The 19,458-nt window shown below is 43.8% G+C and overlaps 1 protein-coding gene across 26 annotated transcripts in view; it reads left to right on the top strand.

Annotated features, from left to right (window-relative positions):
• Window positions 1-19,458, top strand: part of enc (R3H domain containing protein encore) — a 944,198-nt gene that overhangs the window by 343,928 nt on the left and 580,812 nt on the right. The window contains exon 1 of one of the 26 annotated variants that reach the window (XM_071685808.1): window positions 12,970-12,991. The exons of the other annotated variants lie outside the window; for them this stretch is intronic. The gene's annotated coding sequence lies outside the window, so the exon portion shown is untranslated. Of the gene's footprint in view, window positions 1-12,969; window positions 12,992-19,458 lie in introns of those variants that run through there. 26 annotated transcript variants of the gene reach the window in all.

Here is a 19,458-nt window from a genome sequence, read left to right on the forward strand (position 1 = left end):
AAAAGAACGTGTAGACAAGAGATGGCATGAGAACTTGTGTGAAAAACTGTCACTTGATATAGTGGACGCTGCTAGGGTCAGGGGAGACGAGGCTTCTAGGACTAGGGTGGCGGAAAGCCTGGGATGCTGGGTGCATAATGTTAATCAATAATGTATACAGGGAATCATACGTGTCAACATCAATGCTATGGAACTTGCTGACATTTGAATTTCACTGACAAGGGCATATCTGTGCCACGTGTGTCATATGTAGTGTACTGCAGTGTTAAATGCTGGTATCGCTGCTTCTGGTAGTAAATGATTATGTACAGTGTATATAATTGGCAAGGGTTGTTCCGTTCTAAGGTTGGTAAATCCAACTGAAAATACCTTCATCCTTTTGGTCTGGTGTGTTGAGCTGCCATTCTGTATTCGCTGCATTTCCTTCTAAAACGTTGGTTATATGTCGATTTTTGTTGGCTTGGTTGTTGGTTTATCATTATTACCTCTTGTCTAATGACAAGCAAACAGTCATTATGTGTTGATGCCAGTTGCCTCTACCGTTTAGGTATCATTTCTATTTTCATCCACTTCTGTTATGAGTTAGGATATTTCGGCGCCATTATCTTGCACATACGATACGTGTAACGTAGTGCCACGGTGAGAGGCATCATGCTGCCCAGGTCGCTGGTGTAGGTCAGGTAAACATTTAGGTTCAGGTGGGAACCTGGGATTCCTGTGTGCTGACTGTGGCTCTACCTGCGGGTGTTGCTGCCAGATGTACGGCTCAACGTTCGTTAAGGGTGTTCACGACAGGTTTTTTATATTGCCGAATGATCAGTGTGAACAGCTTCGTGCATGTATATGCTCTTGTGACGCTCGTATAAAGCGTTGGGCTGTGTAAACACTGTCGCTTGTTATAATTCCCACACTTCAGTGGTGAAGGCCATCACCAGGTATTTATTAACAGCTAGATGTTTCCATCTGCGCGTTGTGATCACCACCTTGGCCTCCAGTATCCTACCTGACACCCACCAACATCTCGCCAGTAGTGCCCTGGGCATCAGTATCTTCATAACATTATCAATAACTTGAAAGTTTCATCAGCTTGCCACCGCTACACTGCCTTGGCATTAACACGACATTTTTACCTTGACGCAGTCATTACCTTGACTTAACGACAGTTTTACACCATGGCCAACTTGGCATCACAGGTCACATGATTCTTTGCATTACCGAGGCCTCGCTACCGCCATCTACGTGGACATATTATATCATGACTTTAACACAACCGTTAACGTGATGCAAATGTCACCTCATCGACCATCTTCACCGTGGGATTATGATTATTATTCTGGCACTAAGCCACCCCTCACCACCTCCATCCCTATACGTATATATTTAGTCCACGGAACAGGGTTGGAACTGTACATGTGTATAATTTTGCTGTCAGAATTTTGTGTATGGTTTTTCATTCATTCCATATAGCAACAGAGAAATGCAATAGGCATTTTAAGGGAAAAATGACCATAGTCCATCTTGTTAACGATGCATTCATGTCAGGTCCTCTGTATCTTGTTGTTGAGCCGCGCCCTCCCTCCCTGTGTGGTGTGACCTTGACCCCAGACCCCCCCCCTCCCCCAGTCCCGTCTGCCTCCCCACCATCCCACCTTGAATACCAGACTCACAAGAGCCACCCAGTTGACTCCTCAGCGTCCATCACCCACTTACCCGCACCAGTCACTGGGGTCCTCAGCCATACCGCACCTTCCAAACCTCCTTCCCAGAACCACAGCCCAAGCAACCATCCGGCTTCGCTCTGGTGACTTGTTCTTTTACTGCATCGCTGCTTTTGTGGTTGTGAATGTTCCTCAAACATTTTCGTCACTGAGGCTTGATTGCTGATTATTATAATTATCGTGCGTGAGGGTGGGTGATGTGGCAGCTCATGGTATGTGGCGCATGAGGCCTCTACTGTAAATAAGAGTGGGAATAAATTTGTTGAATTATATGCTGAAACAGGAATGATGATTGCGTTTATATGAAATAAGAAAAGTGTCGGTATGAATATACATGAGTGGGATGGAGGGGGAGGATGAATGGAACACAGAGGAGACGTTATTAGATGTGAACGTGGTGAGGGGGGCGCTAGGGCGAGAGTGGACCTTAGTGATGGGTTAAGGTGAAGAGGAAATAACATGCATTGCGGCATTCGGTCCACAGTCAACCCAATTGGTCATCCACCCCAAGGGATTGGTCGATAAAAGCTACCTTGTTCACTCTTACACTGATAATTTCACATACTTCAACTCTTATTCTCTCCCCTCCTCATTCTAATACCTGTTTTTTTTTCCCCTTGCACTGCACGTATTTCCTCTCATGGTTCATTTTTCATCTGTGAGCAACATCTCAGACTGGGGAAGCAGTAGCCTAGTGGAATTCGACGGTAGAAAAATTTAGTTTTTGTCTTATATATTTCTAAATGTCGCTCATTTCTTTGTTTTGTTCGAAAACATTGCAGTAACACACAAATTTTGAACAGTATCATATCCACCACTTGTTTTAAAACCCCCAGCATAATTGACATCATAAAATCCGTTTCCCAAAAGGTGGGGGAAGGGGTAGCACAGGTACCATAAATACTTTTCTCTCGTAAGCAGTTATCTCATTTCTACTGGCTCATGATTCTCCACAGAGTGGAGTATTGCTCGCATACCTATGTGGCTTTTTTTTTTTTTTTTTTTTTTTGTTAACAAGCCAGAGTGGAAGCAAAAGCCTTCCGTCTCATTAATTCTCCAGGTATTATCTCTCTCCATCCTTCCTCTGCGTGCTGTGCTGTTCCTGCCTTCTCCCGTATTTAGTTATTAGTTTAGCCGCTGATCGCTCGAATTGTCTGCTTGCGTCCCCTCCACCGAGGTTTGGATGTATGGCAGGCGTCTGGCTCCGGCTTCTTGCAGCTTGTGTGTGGAGACCGGCAATACGAGGACTGGCCGTTATAATTGCTTCTTTCCTCGAACAGTGAAACTGGAATAACCTTCCTTCTTTCATCTTTCTCTATTCTTATAACTTTTCAGTATTCAGGTCTGCATGCCATTGATGAGCTTTTGATTGATTTCTTCATTCTCTTTCATTTGCCTTGTTTTCTTTTCATCTGAGATGGCCATGACTGGGGCATGTTGTGTCCGTGCCATGTCTGTCACTATTAAAGTAAAAAAGGGTGTTGAAAGTTGATGTACACATAGGAAATGAATAGGAGTAAGGGATTGAGGCAGGACGGTCAGAGTGTGGGGTTTGAATGGGGAGGTCGTGAAGGAAGTAGAATGCTTTAGGATGATGTGAGTCACAGTGGAAGAGAGAGTGGGCTGAGGCTGTGGGTGCGCTCGGGAGTGTGTGAAAGGAGATATCATCGTGTGCAGGGGCAAAGATTGGTATTTTCAAAGATACAACAGTCCCGACAGTGTTGTATGATCTTGATCTTGTTGCAGGATCTTGAAGGTGAAGGAAAGAAAGAGGGGTTGTGTTGGAACTGAAAGGCTTAAGGATGATTTGCGGCGTACGGCTGATTGAGAGGGCCAACCATGATGTACTACATTAGTTTGGTTTTACGGGAAGGTTGGTTCAAGAGAGATTGACTGATAGGAACTGTGTGTCGGAAGCGGGGAGCAAAGGGGCGTGGATGACGGAGGAGGAGATAGAAGGAGAGTCAAGTACTGGGGCATGAGAATTACGGAAGGAGAGAGGCGTGCGTTGGATAAAAAGAATAAGGGCGATGTGGTATATGGGGAGGAGGGTCGACGTGCTGTTCGTAGGATAATGTGAAGCAGTCAAGGTCAAGTCATGTAGTATTCTTTATGGCCTGCATACGGTACAGTTGTTCATCTGTTCCTGACGCTTGCTTACAAAGGTAACACAGGCAATTAAGAACAAAAGAGATGAGTATGTTTATTTTGCTTGAACCACGTGGAGTTATTGACGAGTATTTTAGATGTTATGGTGGAAATCTGTAAAACAAGCACTTAGCTCTAGTGTTTGTGATTTTGTGAGAGTGGAGAGTTGTGGGGGAAAAAAAAGAGAGATGAAACTGAAGCAAAAACTCGGGGAGAAAGAATGGAATGAGGGAGAGCAGTTATTTGGTCAGTAGATACTCCGAGAGTGAGAGGTGGTCGAAAAAATGAGGAGGAGGGAGAGGGAAATGGAGCAGGGCACGAGGGGAGCAGGACACAGGAGGGAAGGGATGTAGGGCGGAAGAGAGTAGTTGCCCCAGATGGACGGGGTCGGAAAGATGGAAGAGAGGTAGAGTAGAGGTGAAGTGAAGGAGACAGGGAGGACAGAGGGAGAGATAGGGAGAACAGAGGGAGGCGACAGGTCCCTCCCACGCGGATGTGGCTGGTTACATTAGCCACTGATTCTTTTAGCCGCGTCACCATCCTGTCCGACCTGATGGTGCATCGGCCACTTTCCCCAACACCATCACTTACTGCTCCATCATCATCATCACCACTGAACACCGTCACTAACGCCATCATTACCATTGACGCCACCATTAACTTCATCATCATCAGTATCACCACTTCCATCACTACTAACTTCACCACCACCTCCTCCATCATCATTAACACCATCATTAACTCCGCTGTCATCATTAGCATCATCATCATATCAACAGCTTCACCATCATCATCAGCACCACCACCACTAGCACCACGAACTGTCACTGTCGTTGATAGTGAATATGATCACCATCACTGCCCCAAGTTGAAGGTGCTGGCCTCTCTTCCAGTGATATGCGAAAGAATATATACTCGAGTGATTGCGTATTTGTACTGTACTGGGGGGGGGGGGGGGGGAGTTCTACACTGGTGGAGCCACATCTCTTTTAGTGTACTGGGAGGGAGTTCTACACTGGTGGAGCCACATCTCTTGTAGTGTACTGAGAGGGAGTTCTACACTGGTGGAGCCACATCTCTTGTAGTGTACTGAGAGGGAGTTCTACACTGGTGGAGCCACATCTCTTGTGTACTGCGAGGGAGTTCTACACTGTTAGCGCCTCAACTCTTGAAATTTCCTAATGATTATACAGCTTTTTGTGTGTGTTGTCCACATTTACTGTTTCTTCATCCATTCTCTTCCATTCATCCATTACACTTCCACTGCAACATTTTGCTCTCACTATTACATTTTCTCAGATTTCGGCTTCATACTGTTATTTCTTGTCACTGAAACCTCCTAATTTGAAAAAGAAATTGTGTATTATGTTGTCAAACTTGTTTAGTATTCTGACAACTTTATTAGATCTCGGAAGAGTCTGTTTATTATTTTCATATATTGTTTTAGGTAGCCAAGGACAGAGAGAATTATTATAAGTGTGAGAATCTTTCTTCATAAAGCCAATTTCTAAGTTACAGTATTAGTTGTGTTGCTCTTTATCAAATTCGTTCCAGTTTTTCTTATTCTTTGATCCGACTTTGGTGACTAGAATTAATCAGTATATTCCATATAAGATTCAATAATATTTCATTCGTTTTATAGTTAATATTACCAGCATCTTGTTGGCTTTATTTTATGCAGGTAGACATTTATTATCGCAAGTTATACTTTTACAGAAGATTTTATTTACCTCAAGGTCTTTGTTCCTTTTACTGATGTAATGGTTTACTGCAGTTTACTGCGTTTGAAACCTTTGTTTGGCATTTGCCTACACTGAAGTCCTTCTGGCATGTCTCTGACTACTTTCAGTTTGTTTGTATCACGCTGAACTTTGAAATAATCTCCCTCTGAGTTATATTTCCTGATAAAATGTCAGCAAATTTCTACTGGTGGTGCTTGCCCCTCCCTACCGTTCAGGCAGAGGATTTTAAAGTATAGGACGTACGACATGTCATGCTGGAGACACTTGGACTTGTCTCCATTTAACACCATTTATTGTTTGTTGTGTGTGAGTTAGTTCGTTGTCTGTGTGCAGGTTGGATATTCCCCCCGGGAGCTTTTACGGTAAGGAGCAGGCTGTTACCAGATACATTACCGAGGGATATTCGAAAGTATGTGTATATAACATCAGAAATGTAATTTGAAACCCCATTTGAGATTGCGTGTGTGTGTGTGTGTGTGTGTGTGTGTGTGTGTGTGTGTGTGTGTGTGGAGATTAATCGCAAAAGAACACGTGGTTCATGAATATGCTGGTAGCCACAAGGAAAATGAAACACGAAAACTCGCTCGCTTTTGTAACATATTTTTGCGTCTTAAGAAATACAGAGATGATGAACAAATTTAGGTGTGAAGACATGTTATGTGAGACATGCGAGGCGCATGACCTCCTCTGGTCAGGGCTAAGCAGGAAGGTTGAGTGAGAAATGTGCTCACCAGAGACAGTGGGTCGGGTCATCAGTGTCAGGTGACCCAAGCCATTTGTCATGTGACCACAGGCAAGGGTCGGGTCATGCACTACCTCACAAACTTCGTATGATTATGAAAAAAATCTAATTTGTATATTCCTAGACTAATTGTTACTGAAGTTTTGTTTAATGATTCTAGCATTATTAAACACAGCTTCAAGAGAAACCTCAGGAGTAGTCTAGGCATGTACAAATTAGACCCTTCGTAATCAAAATAATTATCAGCATGCACGAGTTTGTGAGGTAGTGCATGACTTGCCTGTGGTCACATGACACATGTCTTGGGTCACCCGACACTCTGAGGGCCCCAACACTGTCTCTGGTGAGCACATATCTCACTTAACCTTCCCACCTGACCCTAACCTGAGCAGATCAAGCGCTTTGTGACACACACACACACACACACACACACACACACACACACACACACACACACACACACACACACACATTTTAGTACCGTGGGGAATTTTGCTTCCCAAGCCACAGGACACTACATATTACCCTCAGAATAGCTGGGATAGAAGTGGCAGGAATTAGGTAGGTCGCACTCTTGTGGGAGTTTTAGAAAACAACAGCAGCTACAAGGCCTCAGGTTAGCCATCTGTTAGTGGCGATGCTTACAAAGTATTGGGGTTATGATAAAAGCTTGCATCGCTTTTGGCTTTGGGCGTTTTCTTCAAGTGTACCGATCTGACACTTGGCGTCAAGTGTGTGGCACACGAAGACATTACATAACTTCCGTTGTTACATACTTTAGTTATGTAGGCAGTGGGTCGTCTCAGTGTTCATGACTAGTGTTCTGGTGCCCCAGTGTTCATGTAGTTATGTAGGCAGTGGGTCGTCTCAGTGTTCATGACTAGTGTTCTGGTGCCCCAGTGTTCATGTAGTTATGTAGGCAGTGGGTCGTCTCAGTGTTCATGACTAGTGTTCTGGTGTCCCAGTGTTCATGTAGTTATGTAGGCAGTGGGTCGTCTCAGTGTTCATGACTAGTGTTCTGGTGCCCCAGTGTTCATGTAGTTATGTAGGCAGTGGGTCGTCTCAGTGTTCATGACTAGTGTTCTGGTGTCCCAGTGTTCATGTAGTTATGTAGGCAGTGGGTCGTCTCAGTGTTCATGACTAGTGTTCTGGTGCCCCAGTGTTCATGTAGTTATGTAGGCAGTGGGTCGTCTCAGTGTTCATGACTAGTGTTCTGGTGCCCCAGTGTTCATGTAGTTATGTAGGCAGTGGGTCGTCCCAGTGTTCATGATTAGTGTTCTGGTGCCCCGGTGTTCATGTAGTTATGTAGGCAGTGGGTCGTCCCAGTGTTCATGATTAGTGTTCTGGTGCCCCGGTGTTCATGTAGTTATGTAGGCAGTGGGTCGTCCCAGTGTTCATAACTTGTGTTCTGGTGTCCTAGTGTTCATGTAGTTATGTAGGCAGTGGGTCGTCTCAGTGTTCATGACTAGTGTTCTGGTGCCCCAGTGTTCATGTAGTTATGTAGGCAGTGGGTCGTCTCAGTGTTCATGACTAGTGTTCTGGTGCCCCAGTGTTCATTTAGTTATGTAGGCAGTGGGTCGTCCCAGTGTTCATGATTAGTGTTCTGGTGCCCCGGTGTTCATGTAGTTATGTAGGCAGTGGGTCGTCTCAGTGTTCATGATTAGTGTTCTGGTGCCCCGGTGTTCATGTAGTTATGTAGGCAGTGGGTCGTCCCAGTGTTCATAACTTGTGTTCTGGTGTCCTAGTGTTCACGTAGTTATGTAGGCAGTGGGTCGTCTCAGTGTTCATGACTTGTGTTCTGGTGTCCTAGTGTTTATGGTTGGTGATCTGAAGTGTTCCAGTGTTTTGATGTGTCTCACTGTTCATGACCAGCGATCTGTAATGTCCCCATGTTAGTAATGTGTTGTGTAGCTAGTACTGAAGATACAAGAAAGTGACGGATTTTACCCCTAACGGTTATCGGTGATAATTGACCGGATGAAGATCAAGACATTCGATATTATTTCTTAAGACTTGACGTACTCAGTTCGTTGTATGAGTAGTATGGATAGGTAGGTCTGAGAATGATTTTGTTTCTCACATTTTGTTTTTTCTGGATCATTTTCCCGCTGAGTGAGGGTTATATTGGACAACATGTGGACAGGATGGAGTATAGATCACTTCGTCTAATCCGGCTACAGGATTTGTAAGAGTTATGAGGTGATTCGTATTCACCAAAGGATCCAGACGCAACAAAACACGGTGGTGGAACACTGCCGTATTTCATGTCAACATAAGTGTCACTTCGTCACTTCCAAATATTAGTTCTGAAATCTTACACGGTCGCATTCTGAGTGACATAAATTCTTTCCCTTTTCCTTTATATGTTACATAGGCGTGCTTAAAATCACCGAGATATAAATGTCTGACCCACTGGCTAACCCAGTGGCAACATTTTGGTCGCAACAGGCCCGGCGGTACAAGTTGTCGTTCCATCAAACGTGTGTTGTTCATGTGGAATCTGTAAAGCGCATCAGCCTCCCCGCTGAGGGTATATATTGACCAGGCATCAGGTGTCATTGTGACAGTAGAGGAACACACACACGTCACGATTTCACTTATCCCCCGGCCAAGTTATTCCTCCTTGTTATTACCTCTGAGGTAAGAGTTCGAATACCCTTGTGCTTCACGTAAACAAGGCCTGCATGTTGATTGTGCCGTTTCCACCACATACTTCAGCCTTTATAATGTCTTCACTGGTTCTCTCTTAATAGTGTTGTTTTCGATGGCTGTCATTTGGGCGAAATCATCAAGCTGTCGAGGTAGATACGAGGTTAACTACTGGTATGTGAGTGTCACGACCATGAACAGCTGCGGGTGTGACGTTACGCCTTGACTTTGTGATGGCCGATCTGTCTCACTGTGCCCGACTGAGGCGCCTAACTTGTTCCTTCTATATGATTATTATTATTATTATTATTATTATTATTATTATCATTATTATTATTATTATTATTATTATTGTTTTTATTGTGGTAGCTTGGCATGCGACGCCACAAAAAGTGCTAGATATATAGTTTTTGTTGCTAGCTGACGGCAATTTGAATAATATTATTCGTAAATGAAAGTATCATTTTATGAATTACTTTGTGCTGGCAGATATTGGTGATTTTTCTCGTGACATACATAGAGCAAATGTGATTTTCAAAACTTTTATGACTACCGTGGTAAACAATGCAAGTGGATAAAGATTTGTGTGTGTGTGTGGACAAGACAATCCTTCGTGTTCATGCGTTTATGACACTATGGGCCGCACATTATGCCTCTTGCCTCTTGCTCAGATTACGAAGTTGACGAAAGTGATGGGGATCACATTCAAATTGTAATGTTATTATTCTTTACATTTAAAGTATATTTGATAATCATAAATTGTAATGTTATTATTCTTTACATTGAAGGTATATTTGATAATCGTAAATTGTAATGTTATTATTCTTTACATTGAAGGTATACTTGATAATCGTAAATTGTAATGTTATTATTCTTTACATTGAAGGTATATTTGATAATCGTAAATTGTAATGTTATTATTCTTTACATTGAAGGTATACTTGATAATCGTAAATTGTAATGTTATTATTCTTTACATTGAAGGTATATTTGATAATCGTAAATTGTAATGTTATTCTTTACATTGAAGGTATACTTGATAATCGTAAATTGTAATGTTATTATTCTTTACATTTAAGGTATATTTGATAATCGTAAATTGTAATGTTATTATTCTTTACATTGAAGGTATACTTGATAATCGTAAATTGTAATGTTATTATTCTTTACATTTAAGGTATATTTGATAATCGTAAATTGTAATGTTATTATTCTTTACATTGAAGGTATACTTGATAATCGTAAATTTCAACGCCTTTACGACCAATTGTAACGAGAGAACTGATCTTTATGTTTGGGGAGTTTCATTATTAAGAGTCGTGTGTCTTCCATGCTGGACGGTCGGTTAGCAAGGCAGGAGTTGTGGTGTACTCTGGTATACTTCCCTGGCATTGTTATTATTTGAAGAGGAAGAAAAATAGTTATATTGTCTGGTTGTGGTTACTTTGTGCATTCTCCTGCGAAATCCATGTAGTGTGCTCTAGTGTGTTACTTTGCATGTAAGTTATTATCAGCTACAATGAAAAATAAAAAGACATATGCATGATTTCGTAAATGAAAAAATAGAAAATACCTGGTTGGGGTGTATAACGGTGACGGCAGGAACATGTCCAGCTGGGGAAATAGTGAGAATTTATCGTATAAAGCCGATAATGTTTTTAGTTAAGTATATATAGTGACTCCCTGTGGTAGGTGTACGGGAACACCATTCTTTATATGTACTGAAGACCTACTCAGCTGTATGATTCTACGGTAAGAACATGTAGCAATAAACTCTCCGTTACTCAGGTTTCACAGTTACGACCGATTTTAGAATCTGATAGAGCGTATTGAGGAGTGCTGGCCTCCCAGGGACGAGTCTACTAACAAAACCTTCACTTGTTGCCCACTGGCAACATGTGACGTTTTATTGGACGATTCAGTTTTCATTTGTGTTTTTGTATCTTCATTTGATTGGTATGTTTATTGACGAGAGAAATTTTAAAGTACAGTTAATTGCTCAAGAAAATAATTTTCTCAAAAGTTAATTTTCATGTGTAAATAGCAGGCGTTTACCTATACTTAAAAAAAAAAAGTCCCTTACGTTTTACAAGAGAATCGCGGAAGCCAGGAACGTGCGAAGACCATCACCTGAGTCCATCTGATTTATGTACTTATGAGGCGTGTGTGTGTGTGTGTGGGTGGGTGGGTGGGGGGGGGGGTGGAGAGAGAGAGAGAGAGAGAGAGAGTCCATTGGCCTTAATTTCTCTCTCTCTTTTAATTTCTTTTTACGTTATCAGGAAGAAGTAGGAACTGTGGACCTGGGATCATATATAAATTACCTACGAAATTCTTGAATCATTCGATATTCATGTTTGTAGATATTCCTCTGATAATCTTGACAGATATTTTTTCCTCTGTGTGTTAAACCAGGTGAATGAGTACGAAGGCGAACTGCAAATATGATAGAGACACTGAGTATTGGGTTGCGGGGTAGCGTATATTCTTACTTCAGTGCCATAGTATTTCCCATGTGGGCAGGGAGAGGTCTCTCAGACAACAGAGACGGGAGTGTTGTGATTAAGAATGCAGATGCGACAGTGATCTTCACCGTCATACCACTTTCCTTGGACCGGCGAGCCAGTGGGTGTTCACGCGCTCCACTTACGAAACCACGGACAATACTTGAGGATTGTGTGGGTTGCTGGGAACGTGTTTGATTGCTCTGTGTGTATGTTATAGGCAGGGGGTCTATACTTGTGTTGTCCTGTCTCTTAACAGAGAAGGGTGGGGGCAAGTGAGGATTTTCCCTCAAAGGTGAAGTCGTCTGTTCTTAACGTTGCCTCGCTGTGTGTGTGTGTGTGTGTGTGTGTGTGTGTGTGTGTGTGTGTGTGCAGGAAAAGTTATAGAAATGTGAGGTAAGTGAGGAACGAGGACGATAACGTGTAGTGCCTCACACTGTGTCTGACACAGTGTGAGGCTACTGCAGGGACTTTTGCATGACACCTTCATGTATTACCTGAAGTTAAAGATAAAAGCACGAGTACATCTGCTCGCTCTGTCTGCATAATGTAGTTTCACTGAGATTAAACTAATTGTTAGTGAGTTGAGAGGATTCGTCATGGGAAAACTGGTAATGGCAGGATGCTGCCCATGATGTGTGTGTGTCTCCAGGAGGCAGTAAGAACGATAGCACAGTTATTGGTAAAATGATGATAATTTGACAACTTCCATGTACAGTTAGTACATAACTGTACCTCATGATGCACTGATAATACACTGCTAGGAAAATAAAGTGGATTGGATCTTTTTAGATTCTATCGTTCAGAGAAACACAGATGAGAAAAAGAAGTTTCACTTGTAAAATAGCGATGAAGAATCCAACACAGAACATACATTTAGCATGGTGATATTGTCCTTCGATGACGGCCCCAACATGGATGGCAGGATGAGTTTGAAAACATACCTTGAGTTTATATGTAGATACACCAAAGTGTATACTCACCATGACTTCATTTCCCTCGCACGTGGCCGGGCTCTCGTTGGTTTCTTCATGAGTGCAGCCAGGTACAGTGGTGAGGCGTGGCGGGTCTGGTGCCACGCTCACCCACCAGACCCAGCCTTGGTGCCCATGTGAACCCCACCGAACGGGCTCACTTGATAACATGGTTTACAAGGGCCAGTTGGAACAGTGATGAACAACCAGGTAAAGGTGAACTGCTGGTAAAAGTGTGAGGAACTTGTGAATTAGTAAAGGTAAGACCCTGGGACGCTCTGACCTTTACTGGCGCACAGTCGCACTGCTGACACACATCGCACGCCGCCCCTCACTAATGCTTCAATGGCTGAGTGAACCGCGTGGACGACGGTACGGACCGGGGCTCTGCGTCGAGGCTGTCCGGCTCCCCTGCCTGCTGGACTCCCCTGCCAAGGCCATCCTCTTCATAAACTCGCCGTGCGTGGGGTCTTACGGCCCTCTGATGTAGATTTGTGATGGCTAATCGCTGATGGAGGTGGGTGTTCGTGCCTGACTGGGAAACTTGCCTTTATAAGCCGCTTGGACAACACGAGATAACTGTGTAGCATTATTCAGTTGCCTCTGTGTTTGTCGCGTTTGATGAAGTGGCTGGTGTGGATGAGGAGGCTCTGGCTGTATTGGCCAAGTGTAGATGGGGAGACTCTGTGTCAGGCTAGTGTTGGAAGCCTTTACTGATAATGACCCTGGCATACAGGGTATACATAGAGATAAGCAGTGTGTCGTGCCAAGTATTGGAATGTTAATGTGGTGATGAGAATCCAATGCTTCGTAGATTGGCTAAGAATTGATACAGGCTGCTGGTAGTGAGTGTCAGGATGGTCATAACTATCACCATATGTGGCGATGGCATAACTTTTTCCTCATCGTGTCAGTACGGAACATACTGCTGTTCTCCCTCAAGTCAAGACATTCGTCAAACGTGTAAGTGGCACAGCTTGCGATAACGCAGCCTCGTTCAGCATAAGACGCCGTTCTTTGAAGATGGTAACTTTCAGCAGGCAACAGTGTCTTGTTAGGGAGGAAATTGTGTTAAGTGTATGGAAGACACGTAACGTTAGTCACACCTGCAGGTTTGTTTGTAGACCCTTGGGGGCGGAGGGTCATGTGCCCAACGCTTATATTTTTCCGTTGACCAAATTCGTGTAGGTGTGCGAACGGTACAGTTAGATCTGTGGCTGTCTTTGCCAGCTCTGTAAGGAGGAGTGTTGCTCGAGTAATGCCATGTGAGTGACGGTGTTACAGATATACTTTGATGTTTATGGCCAGTCTCTTTGGTTACCAAACCAGGAGAGCACCACTGCTGTTTACACAACAAATACATCATTTATTTCTCTTTTTTTTCTTTTTGTTTGAGGATAAACAATCGTATGAACACTGTGAAACTGCAAGTCCAGGCTACGGATAACTTTGGTCTTTTTGTTTGGTAATTTCATGGCATCTTGAGCAGCGAGAGAGTTTACGGCAGACTAAGATTTATCTTGCGGTCGTATGGAGAAGGTGGGTGGTGGTAACATTTCGCTGCTCTCTAATTATGCACATGCCACTGAAACTTTTCTTGGTGTTTTATCGAACAGCTAGAGTGACGCTTGCAGACGTACATTGTGGTCGCTTAACTCACCACAAAGTTGGTTGTGTCGGCCTGGGAGAAAACCTGCTAACTCGCCGGAAAATTTGGTTGAGTACCTTGATGATGAACAAACGGGAACTTTGTGATTATGAAGTCATATTAACAAGTAACGTTGTAGTGTTCATGATATGGACACACAACTCGGGGGTAGAGTTCTTCATTACCCCTATTTGTGTGTGTGTGTGTGTGTGTGTGTGTGTGTGTATTATTTGTACTGTACTTTATACTCATAAGCATCGTCTCCTAAACTTCGATACTGTCATACAACTTTCTAAGCTTCAGTTTGGTGTCCACATTCACAGTTTCCTCAATCAGTTTATGCCATTCATCAACTAATCTTGTGTTGTCCGCTTTTTTTTCTTTTTCGTTTTTACATCTTTTCAAACGAGTTTCATTCTTGATCTTGTTGTAGTGTCCTCTGGTTGTTCTGACTTGTATCTTTCTAAGAATTGTTCACTGTGGACTTCGTTAGATTGGTTTGAAAACAAAGGTTATGACCCACTCGCCCCTCACTCTTCCCTCCTTCCTGCTGGGCATAATTAAGGCCTCTAACACTTCCCAGTAAGCAGGGGTTAATTTGTAGATGAAGAGGGAGTGGAATGCATAAAATTATCATGAGATTGTTGCTTAAAGTCACTAAAAAAATTCGTATAATGTTATTCTGTTGAAACTTATCTATCGTTTTAAATCCAAACAGTTACTGAATTCGTTATGTATAGATTATTTCAAAACAAGTCGGATGTTTTATTTTGAAGAATAGTTATGTAACGCCGTTGCGGAGCGATCCATCACACATGTACACCGCCTGTAAGTCAGCTTTCTTAATACTGGCGCCTTCTTTACTACCATCCTCTTAACCACCTCTGTTTGTTCTTTGTGCTTTTTGAAGTGCGGTGACGAAACGTGTGTGTGGGTGTATGTGTGTGTGTGTGTGTGTGTGTGTGTGGATTACCATATGTAGCGGTTAGAGTTTCTAACCGTCACGCATGCACAGGCCACCTAGGACCAAACCCGCATAGGTTCGATTCCTGGTTGCGTTAGCTGGTCCACAGTTCACCCAGCTGTTCATCCTCCCCTAGGAGCTGTCCAATAAAATGGGTACCAGACCTAAGCAAGGGCGTCTATGTGTAAGCATACATATACAGAGGAAAAAAATTTCTATTTTGATACATATTCGCCATTTCCCGTGTTAGCGAGGTAGCGTTAAGAACAGATGACTGAGCCTTAGAGGGGAAAAATCCTCATTCACTCCACTTATCTGTTCCTTCTTTAGGAAAAGTAACATCGGAGGGGAGGATTTCCGGTCCCCTGCTCCCAACCCCATTCAGTCGCATTTTACGACACTTGGGAAATACGTGGGCAGTATTCTTTCTCCCCTATCCCCAGGGTTACAGAGTAAAGATACGGTACATATAATCAGGGTAAAGAGACGCGTTAACACGAGTGTAAAACTCTCTTCCTGTAACAAACAAATAATGCTCACAGTTAGTTATAACACACACACACACACACACACACACACACACACACACACACACACACACGGGTGTCTCTATGGTGGAGTGGTTAATGTCTGACCATGAATCATCATAGCCAGCCCAGGGTCAGACCCACATGGGCTCGAACTGTGGGCGTGGCAGTCGGCCAACACCCAATCTAGGTGTTCACCCCTCCCTCAGGACGGTCGATGAATGGGTACTGGCTTAAGCTGGTGTTTGCGCGTAAATGAGAGATAAATAAGTAAATAGACAATTGATTAAGTTTATTGGATTTAGGCACTCAATTGGCAGAAAATACTCAGTTGAGGTGTTACAAATATTATTGAACGGGGAAATCATGATAGTAATTAGTTAACACGTCATACATAGGGTAATTTGGATATTACCTCGAGTTGGATAAGTATATGGTTAAGGTACATTTAGATAGCCTGGGTGGCAGACATACAAAGATATTTACATAGTAAATGGTGTGGTTTATACATTATGAACTTGATTTAACATTAAGTAATGAATAGTCACAGTAATGCGCTAGGTGACATATCACATAGCCAGACTAACAGAAAAGTGAGGTCTCTTTAACGGGCATGTACCAGCAGTGTATTGCCAAACTGCCATATGAGCTCCGGGTGTTGTCGGAGATGGTGAACAGGTTTAGCGAGATGAGGGCCTCTTTCTAGGTGGTGTAAGAAGGGCCACAGGATGATTCTGCATGCCCTTTTCTGCACTCTTTTTAGCTGGTTGCTCTGTGTATCTGTTAGCGAGGAGGGCTAGGCTTGAGAGGCGAAGGTGAACCTAAGTAGAATGAAGATGGTATAGACATTCTTGAGCTCGGATGGTGGAATGCGTAGTGATTTTAGTCGGAGGAGAAGGTATACGCGTTATGAGGTAGATTTGATGATAGTGTTGACATGACACGCAACTTAAACAGTCTTCTGTTCTGACACCAAAAGTTTTATGTCTCTGACCACCGAGAGGATGTCAGGGCCCAGGGTGATGTCAGGGGACAGGATGAAGTCCGCGCCCAGGTTGATGTGCATCATCTTAGTCGTTGGCTGTAGTTCACTCTAGAATTTAGAGATGTTGATGATGTGCTCAAGGGCACTAAAGTCAAGAGAGTTGTTGATAGTGACGCTTAAGGTGGATTCGTCAACGTACTTCCAGCTGTGGTTTGTGTCCTTCAGGATGAGGAAGCAGAGCGGCCCCATCTTTGTGCCCTGTGGTACACCGCATCTTAAAGGTAGTGGTGCAGATGTGGCTCCCCTAAAGGGGACGGTTTGGTGTCGCCCAGAGGTCTTTAGTTTCTCCAAGGCGCGGTAAACGGAGTCTAGGAGGCTGAAAAGGCAGTGAGTGATGGAAGAAGACTTCATGTTTGCAAACTGCTAAGGACCTGGTGAATCAACAGTGTTATCATAGGCCCAGTCAAACGAAACTTTCACCAGACTTGGGATAGGAGTGATTGCAAGAGGTCATCATAGGCTGTTAAGAAATTCTGGGTTGGTGGATATGGTTAGTGGAGTGGCATCTGCTGTCTTTCAAGCTGTGCGACATTGGCGGTCAGCGGTGTAGCTGAAGAATTCCTTGTATAGTTTCTCTGAAAGATCTATGGGTGTGGTTGAGCGTCTGGTTTTATGACGCTGAGGGCGCTTAGTTTCTGATATTCTTCTACTGTGTTGGGGGAGATGGAAGTTGGTAGGTATGCTGGGAGGAAGATGACGTCGAGTTGTGGAGTGGTAATGGTTGGCAAATATTGACATTGTAGTTGTTGAATTGTTGTGCATCCTCCTCATTGCAAATGTGATCTACACATGGGAAGGGGGAGAGCCTTCGCTTGTCCCAGCCAGTTAGTTATTCTATCATATCATATACTACTGACCCATGTTGGCCTGCTTTAAATGCCGCACCGCGTTTGGTTAGTTATAGGCCTTCTTCGCGACTCTACTTCGCGTTGCACTTTCTTGCGATGTTAGAGGTCGTTGTTGCGACTGTTCTCGATTTCGCTGTTGCGTAAGTCGCTTAATGTGGTGGGTGATCTCGGGAGCGTCCGCCGGGTGTAGTGTGACCGTCTTCCGGAGAAAGAAGTGTTGGTAGGCCTGGCTGCAGGTTTTGTGATACTTAACCCACATTATTTCAGCATCGTCTTCGTTGGTCCCCTCAGTCTAGTAATGACGTGTTGCACACCCATCGAAATTTCGCTTTGCAGAGTCAGTAGGTGGCCGATAAGTTTTGGCATCTGCCCGCTTGTATTGGGAGATGGTGGGGCGGGGGACTGCAACGCTGTTAAGAGTAGCGTCCGACAGTGGGGAGAGGATCGGGTGGTATGTAGTGGTCAGCCATGCCAGTAAGGACCAGGTCAGGAGTGTTTTGTCCATGGGTGGGAAAGTGGACAATCTGAGAAAGATGTGGCTGTTGTTTGAAGATGGTATCTATTCCTTGGAAACCCCATGTATCACAAGCTTAAAACAAGGGTACCTCGTCCTGAGTATGTCAGAGGTGTAGGTAAGATGTTTCACAAGTGGCTTCCTATTCGGGAAGCGCGAAACTTGAACCCATAATACTTCCAGACCCTCAGGCATGTTAACTGTCAGCTGGGCTGGACGTATGTCTTTGTGACAAAAATAGTACCACACCTGCCCCACGTTGTGATGTACGGAGGTAGTGGAAGAGATTGTAGGCACTCATGGTACAAATATCTAGAGTAATCTACCAGGCTTCGGTTATTGCTATGGCCTGGCTGTGACCTGACCTGGTGCTGATAGCTACTTTACCCATTATGCTGGGCAGGAAAGTGGCATGCGATTGCAGCAGGGTTGCAGGTTGCCCCACTTCTTGAGACTTCGAAATATTTCAAGGGTTTCATTTCAGTTGGCTTGCGCCGCCATCTCTTTGTGATTAATGTTTCAGTTGCCTTTCCATAATTTTGCCTGCGCTTGCCTCTGGCGTGAAATATATTTAGCAATTGTCTGACAAACGGGATGGCCGTTAAGTTTCTTCAGAAGATAGAACTAAGTGCTGGTTTGGTCAGTGTCATGGTGGTGTTGGTCAGTGTCATGGTGGTGTTGGTCAGTGTCATGGTCGTGTTGGTCAGTGTCATGGTGGTCAGTGTCATGGTGGTGTTGGTCAGTGTCATGGTCGTGTTGGTCAGTGTCATGGTCGTGTTTAACTTACTCGACCTCAGCCCCGACCCTGTGACCATGGGCAACGTGGGAAACATGAGTTAGTCACCGTCCACAGTTCGCTGTAAAGTTATCCATATTTCTCACAATGATATTCGTTTCAAGTTGACAGTCTTGTGTGAAGACGGAGGTCCAGTCACGTGTCATCCAGACATCATGCTGGTTTGTGTGTATCTTACGTCTGTGTATAGACATAGGAATAAAGTCTTGGTACATATATACAAGGTGAAGAGACGGAGGAACACGGGTGTAAAACTCTTTCCACGTCACACACACACACACACACACACAGCTTATCTACGAGATCTGAGTGGAGGATGAGCACCTGGGGTGACTGTTTGATGACTGTAGCTTGACAGTGACGGAGGATGAGCACCTGGGGTGACTGTTTGGTGACTGTAGCTTGACACTGACGGCCTTCATGACCCAGGAAGTTGATATGGCCAAGGCTGAACTAACCAGATCTCTGTGTTGAGGTAGTTGATTAACTTTTCCGATTGATTAGTTAACTAGTTGCCAATGAATCGGTTAATTAACTGAGTAAGATTCCCGTATTAACTTTGTTAGCTAATTCTAAAAAGTAATTAACCCAACCGTTTCATCTTAATGAGACACGTTGGCATATCACACCGGAGTCTGACAC

The sequence above is a fragment of the Panulirus ornatus genome, chromosome 3 (assembly GCF_036320965.1).
Source record: "Panulirus ornatus isolate Po-2019 chromosome 3, ASM3632096v1, whole genome shotgun sequence".
Lineage (NCBI taxonomy): Eukaryota > Metazoa > Arthropoda > Malacostraca > Decapoda > Palinuridae > Panulirus > Panulirus ornatus.